The sequence below is a fragment of the Narcine bancroftii genome, chromosome 11, assembly GCF_036971445.1.
Source record: "Narcine bancroftii isolate sNarBan1 chromosome 11, sNarBan1.hap1, whole genome shotgun sequence".
NCBI classification, from domain to species: Eukaryota; Metazoa; Chordata; class Chondrichthyes; order Torpediniformes; family Narcinidae; genus Narcine; species Narcine bancroftii.
In genome coordinates this window covers 35,806,923-35,814,526 of record NC_091479.1, presented here as the reverse complement: position 1 = coordinate 35,814,526, position 7,604 = coordinate 35,806,923, and the positions used below count along the sequence as shown (strand labels likewise).

Sequence of the window (7,604 nt, the reverse complement as noted above, 5' to 3'; positions counted from 1 at the left end):
ATCATTTTTAAATTTATTATCAATGGTACAGAATGAATCAAGAGACAAGATGTCTGTCCAGCAGCAAGCGTCGAAGGCACTTCCTGAAACGGAGGCTCTGAAACCACAGGGAGGTTCTGGACGGAAAGAGGCCCAGCTTCTTCTGGAAGGAGGAGAGGAGAGGCAGGGGAAATGTGGGGGAAGGGAAGGGGAGGGGAGGGGCTAGGGATGCCGTCCACCGTTCACCTCCCCTTTCCTCTACCCCGTTCCCCTCCCCTTTCCACTGCCCGTTCCCCTCCCACATCCCCTCCCCCTTCCAGTCCCCAGTTCCCGTCCCCCGCTCGCCTCCCCCATTCCCCTACCCCTTCCCTTCCTCCTACTCCTAACCCTAACCCCTAACAAAATCCTAAACCTAACCTTAACACTACCGATACCCCCTACCACCACTCCACGTCCCCTAACTCTACCCTCACCCCATCCACTAACCCTAACTTTATTCCTACGCCTATGCCACCCCCTAACCCCAACCCTAATGCTACCCACCATCCCCTAACCCCAAACCTCACTCCCCCTCTACCCCCCTGCTCCTACCCCCTTCCCCTATACCTAACACAAGCCCACTTCCCCGAACTATAGACCTAACCATAAACCAAGATATAGCCCTACCCCATGTCTCCTAACACTAACCCTAACTCTACCCAACTTCCCCAACCCTAAACTAAACCCTATCCCTATCCCTTACAACCTACCTCCTTCCCCTAACCCTACCTCCTACCCCTTCCCCATACCCGCACCCCCTACAACTATCCCCTTCCCCTAACCATACCTCCTACACCTTCCCCATACCCACCCCCTACAACTACCCCCTACCCTATCCCTTACAACCTACCCCCTTCCCCTAACCCTACCCCTTCCCCATACCCGCACCCCCTACCACTATCCCTACCCTATCCCTTACAACCTACCCCCTAACCCTACCTCCTACCCCTTCCCCATCCCCGCACCCCCTACCACTACCCCCTACCCTACCCCTTACCACAACCCCTACCCTTACCCCCTTCCACTACCCCCTTTCTCCTACCCCCTTCCCCTCCCCCTCCTTCCCCTAGGTTAGGGGTAGGAAGGGGAAAGGGAAGGGGGAGGGGAAGGGGAGGAGGAGAAAGGGAGGGGAAGGGGGAGGGTTAGGGGAGGGGATGGGGGAGGGGAAGGGGAGGGGGAATGGGGAAGGGAAGGGCGGAGGGGAAGAGGGAGGTGAAGAGTGGAGGGCTGGGGTTAGGGCATAGGTGTGAGGGCAGGGGAAGGGGAAGATGAGCGGGTGGGGTTTGGGATGGAGGAGGGGTAGAGGAGAAGAGGGGAAGTGGGTGAAGGGACATGGAAGAGGCAGGGAATGGGGTTGGCAGGGCCAGAGGGATACGACGGGGATGGGTTCAGGCCATCATGATGTTGTCCGTCCTCTGTTCAGCTGGGATGCGAGGTTCTTCTGGACTCGTGTCTTGTCTCTGAGATCGCTCCTTCTCCTGGGAAGAGAAATACGAGTGAAAGAGATACTGTCTCTGAGGCCTGAACACAATGACTTTGGAGGGTCCCAACACTTCCCCCATCATCCCCCCTACCCCTGAACCCTCCCCTCCCTCACACCAGTACTCCATTTTTCTTGAATTCCTGTCCATATTAAAATCCTTTTCATGCCTTTTTTGGACAAGCCTCCGCTACTACCCCGACAATGCATTCCAGCCACCCACTACATTCTGTGTGAATAAAATGTACGCCTTATGTCTTGCCTAAATTTCCCTCAGCTCACCTTATTTAGACGTCCTCTGGTATTCTCGCCCCAGGAATGCACACAATATTCCAAGAGTGGTCTGACGAGAATTTTATACATCTGCAACGATACCTCTCGGTTTTTGAACTCAATCCCCTGACTCCTGAAGGCCAGCACACAATACACCATCTTAAACTCCCTCTCAATTTGCACAGCAACCTTGAGTGATATATGGAGCAGGATCTAAATATTTCTCTGTCCTGCACACTGTTCATAATCCTGCCATTAACCAAGTGCTCTGCCCACACATTCTTGTAATCCGCATTCAATGAAGATATTGGTCTATATGAAGCTACTTTTAATGGGGCTCCAACCTTCTTTGGAATAACTGTTATTCGTGCCCTTGAAAATTGCTCTGGAAATAAACCTGGACCAGTTGCTTATTTAAGTACATCTGATTTACAGGATTGAACTCCATCTGTCACTTCTCTGCAAACTGGATGACCTATGACAACCTTCTACACTGTCTACAACATCTCTACCTCTGTGTGATCCCCTGACGTACCCACCCTTCCACTCCCATCATCATTCATAAAAATCACAAAGAGCAGGGGTCCCAGAGCAGATCCCTTTGGAGAGCCACTAGTCATTGTTCCATCTACTACTACCATCTGTTTTCTGCAGACAAGGCAATTCTGAATCCACACAGCCAAGGCTCCATGGATCCCATGCCTCCAGACATTCTGAATGAGGCCTCCGTGGGGATCTTGTCAAGCACCTTACTAAAATCCTCGTGCAGCACATACAGACCTTGACCTTCATCTATCTCCTTTGACACCTCCTCTAAAAACTCAATTTGACTCGTGAAGCAGGACCTGCTCCTCACAAAACTATCCATGAGTTTGCCCAGCATGTTTGGGCATTGCCCTCGGCCCCAGAATCTGCAGACTTCCTGGCCAGTCCCTCCCTTACCCCTTCCCAGAGCTTCCGCATCCATTAGAACATCAAGCATTGCTGCCCAGTACAGGCCCTTTGGCCCATAAAGGCTGTACTGACCTTTGTAAATGTTCTCCACAACCTTGACCTGTACCACACCCATAGGAACATAGGAAGTGGGAACAGGAATAGGACAAAAATGGCCTATCAAGCCTGCTCCGCCATTCAATACGATCATGGCTGATCTAATTTATGACCAAACTCGACCTACCCTGCCTTCTCGCCATATCCCCAAATTCCTCTATCATGTAAAAATTCTGTTCCCTTACATCCACATGCTCGTCTCAGAGACTTTTATATGTACGTATTCTACCAACCGCTACCACTTTCTCCGGTGACGCATTCAAAGCTCTCACAACTGTCTGCATAAAAAAAATCTCCCCTCCCCTGAAGCGGATGCTCTCTGAGATTTGCACCTGACACTTTAGGAAAGGTTTCTGGCTGTTCATTCCATCTAAGGCCCCCACAATCATATTTAGAATAAGTTATTAAGCTGTGGAAGGGGCAAGTTGGGAGAGGGAGGAGGGGAGAGAGCTGGTGGGGGAGGGGTGAGAGCTGGTGGGGAGGGGACAAGGCCGTGTTGTGGAGAGGGATCAGGACCGCGTTGAGGTGGTGAACGGACAGACATGGGTGGATCTACCTGCCGAAATAAAGGAGCAATAAGAAGGCCATCTCGGGATCTACCAGCATCTTCTGGGGCTTGATGTCTCAATGGAAAACCCCCTGAGGATGGAAGTAGGCCATGCTCTGCTACAGCTGGTACATGAACATCTGGCAACACAACGATATAACATGACCCACTCTGCCTCCACACTGGCCGGGTCTATATCCTGAGGGTAAGGGGAGGTGGGTGAAGGGCCCCTCCCTGCCAATCAACATCCATCCTCATCATCCTCTCCACCCCTCTCCCCTCACTACCCTTTCTCTCCTCACCAATACCCATTGAGACCCTCATGCACCCTTCATCGATATCCAGACCCCAGCGAGACTCAGCCAGTAAACTCCTTCATATCCTCCAACCCCACCATCCAAGCTTGCCCCAGTGGACAACTTGACCACCCAGACCCACAACCACCTTGATGTAGATCATGGGAATGGGCTGCTTGGCCTTGTTGAAGTGCTGGACCATGCAGTGAACCGTCTTGGGAACATAGTCCAGACCCAGATTCAAATAAACCTGCTCTTCCTCTTGGACACAATACAAACATGTCAGCTGGATTTACCCTCCAAAACCCCGTGCCTCTCCCAACAGGAGTGCCAGCCCCTCCTGCTCTCTGTAGGCCTGATGCCCCCACTGCTCAACACAACATGGCATGAATCCAACGGCTCAGCGAGCAGAGCGTCAACAGGCCGTAGTGGACCCGTCCGCTGCCCCATCATTCGGCTTCTGGTGAGACTGCACAAAATGTGCAGCTCTGACCGCCCTCCCTCGTGAGGCAAGGATTCACCGGGGGAGAAAAACCATTGACGTTTCGAGATGAGAAATGTTTGCAGCCGGGTGTTGGCTGGGGTCGAACATGTGGAGGCTGAGTTGTTGGGACGATTCAGAGCAGGCGTTGATTTGGAAGCGCACCAAAAGGTGCCAAAAGTGAGTTATGGGGGAAAGTACATTCGTGAAATGAATTGGGGAAACAGACTGGAGGGGCTGAGTGGCCGAATTTGGCGACCTTGTCTTGTGGTCTTGGCTGCTGCTGTCTGGAGTTGAAATGGCAAGAGGTCATGAGTTAATGGGTGAGGAGCAGGGCAGCCAACGTCAAAGAGTCAGCACTGGTCAGAGGGGCAGGATGGAGGCAACAGAGAGGCTGCAGCGAGACAGATCGATTGAAGGAATGGGGAAGGTAGCAGCAAATGATATGCATCAGAGTGAGGGTGGGGTGGGTGCAGGTGGATCTTACCTTGACTACAGAGGAGAAGTTGAGAAGAGGGACAATGATGGTGTGATCCAACTTTCGCACGATCTGCAGTTTGCGGTTCTATGGCGAGAGAAGAACATCAGCAAGGCTGGGCGATGGGTCGGGGCCCTGAGGGGCAACTTGTCCAAGTTGAGGGGGGAGGCGGGGAGGAGATTTGTCAAGAGGTCAGAGGTGGGGAACTCCAAGGGAGGCCGAAGTGGGGGACTTTTCGAGAGTCAGTGGGGGGGACTTTTCGTGTAGCTGGAGTGGGGACTTGTCAGGGGGTTCAATGAAGTATCATTTCAGTTTTTATGATTGTTTTCCCAGCTTCTACTAAACAATGAATTTGCAGAAAATCTTTGATATTTGCCAGGTGTGTGTGTGTGTGTGTGTGTGTGTGTGTGTGTGTGTGTGTGTGTGTGTGTGTGTGTGTGTGTGTGTGTGTGTGTGTGTGTGTGTGTGTGTGAGTGTGTGTGTGTGTGTGGGGTGGGGGGTTGTGTGTGGGGAGGGGGGCTGCTGTTGTGGGTTTGTGTGACTTTCTCTGTTTCCAAACCCCATGGCTGCTTTGGTCTCTGTCAGATGCTCCTCTTTCCACCCACCCTTCAAAAATGTGTTTGGGGTGTTTGTCAATTGGGTGTAATTGTGTGAAACGGGCTCATGTGTCGCAAGGGCCTGTGAACGTGCTGTAGGCCCTAAATTTAAATATCAGGGTTTTTCATTTCCACACAACTGCTCCTCCCCCTCACCTTGAATCTCTTGTCTTGCAAGATCTTCTTGATGGCAATCAGCTCTCCGGAGTCCACCAGCCTTGCCTGGTACACCACACCGAAAGATCCATTGTCGATGATTTTAACATCTGTGCAGGACACCACCTTGGGGACGTTGGGTCCATGACACGGTGTGGCCACCTCTGTTGTGACCTTATTGCCATGTCCTCTGGGGCAGAAGCAGCAGCATTTACACACCCAGAGGGTACACAACAGGTCATTTATCCCAACCCAGCCTTGCTGTACAAGTTAGTCTCTACCCCTCCCTCTAACTCCCTTCTAAGGGTCACCTAAATGTCAGAATTGATCCTCTGGTGGTTCGTTCCAGCCTCTAAGTAGAAATATTGCCATCCCAGGTCCCTCTTTGATCACTCTCCTCAGACTGAGGCCAGTTCCGCAGACGTTCACTTTGTCTACAACCCTCCCTCCATGAGAGGATCGGGACATCCTTGACCTTCAGCACATCCCGGGGAGATGAACCACTCTGAACCCCACCACGGGTTTAGCAGAAGCCCTCCACATTCCCAGAAGCTCAGCAACACCGTGATCTTCCATGATGCAAGCGAGATCTCATCGCCTGAGGGAGCAGGTGGTGCGGAGAGAGCCTCACTCTTCACCGGTCAACTCTGCTAGGTCCGCCGCAGCAGAAACACTTTCTAGCACCTTGATCAAGGTCCACTGGGGGAAAGAATCCTATCCCGGTTGGGGGGGTGTGGGGGTGTATGCAAGGGTGGAAGGGATCTTGTAACCACGGTGGGGGGGGGGGGTGGCGGGTGGAGGAGCGGTCCTGTCTCTCAGTGGACAGATCCCATTCCAGGTGGAGGGGGAGCTCTGTCCCATTTCTGTTGAAAGGTCTGCCTTCCATCCCCCTCGCAACTTCTCTTCTCCCTCAGACACCTCACACTCTCCCCTGCACCAAATCCTCTACCACACTCTCATCCCCCACCCAACACCACCCCCATGGTTTCCCCAGTGCTTTCCGTCCCCTCGCACCCCATCCCCCCAGCTCAACCCTATGTCCCCTATCTCTGATCCAATCTCCCTTGATATTAGCCTGTGGTGCTACCCCGTTCCTTTGTTCTCCCCTCCTGTCCTACAGACCCCATCCCTTTATCCCCTCACATGCCATTGTTCTCCCCTCCACAGTCCCCTCCAGCTGCCTCATAAAGTGCCCTGCACTCAGGATGGGGAGAGGGGATTAAATGTAGCCTCCATTCTCTCCGCCCACACTGGGTAAAGGATGGTGCCAGAGGAGTCTCTGTCCCAGTAGGGGAGCATGTAACAGGCTCTTTATCTCACCCAAGGGTGCAGGGTGCTTCCAAACACAACCCTGTTGATCAGAGGGTCCCTGGGATGAGACAGTGTCCTACTCCGACACGTGGGCCAGAATCCCCTTCCAGGAGAGACATCTTTCTTTTGTTGCTGTGCCATGGCACGACTCAGCTATGGCTGCCCCATGCAGTGACATCATCACCCCCTCTGTGTCATCATCTCCCCCCTCTGTGACACCTCCCCTCTCTGTGACACCCCTAGTGTAATGGGCAGGGACATCCAACCATTTAAATCCTCCTCAATTTCCCCAAGCAAGGGGAGAATAATTCAGCTGGTCTAAATTACTCGTTGTTATCTATTCTAACTCCTAGATATTTGATCCCATTTTGCCGCCACATTTGTTGACTATTTTCTTGACATTGGCTCTAATCCCCCTTCCTAAGTGACATGATTTTGCACATATCCCAAAAGAACTTATACCCAGAGATGTCCCCATAGTCCTCCAGGGTGGAGCACCTGAGTGTGGGCAATGAGTGTGTTGGGTCTGTCAGATATATCAGAACAACTTCTGCAAATAAATTGATTTCATGCTCTTCCTGGCCTGTTCTGAAACCTTTAATGCCTGAATCCTGGCAAATGGCCTCGGCTAATCGCTCCATGGCCAGTACAAACTCACTCACTGGGAGTGTGGGGGGGAGTCAGACCTTGATCGGCATGCCTGTTGGCTTCCTCTGTCCCTCTCATCTCGACATCAGTGGCTCAGGTTGGGGGAGTCTGCGCTGCCTCCTGCAGTGCACAGCAGCGCTGCTGGACCACCTTTATCTCCTTATTTTCCTGGGCCCTCTCCAAATCTTTCCTTTCTATGATCTCACATTGGTTTCTCAGGAGAAACACTGGCAGCCAAAAGGCACCCTCTGATTCCCCTTAGATTTTGGG

General features: G+C 52.4%; 1 long non-coding RNA gene across 1 annotated transcript; it reads right to left on the bottom strand.

The window, feature by feature from the left end:
* Positions 1–952: 952 nt before the first annotated feature.
* Positions 953–6,822, bottom strand: LOC138745172 (uncharacterized). Its single transcript, XR_011346092.1, has 4 exons — positions 6,696–6,822; positions 5,376–5,565; positions 4,633–4,710; positions 953–1,496 (listed from the first exon to the last, which is right to left on the bottom strand). It is a non-coding gene; the product is annotated as an uncharacterized lncRNA (long non-coding RNA).
* Between the last annotated feature and the right edge of the window lie 782 nt (positions 6,823–7,604).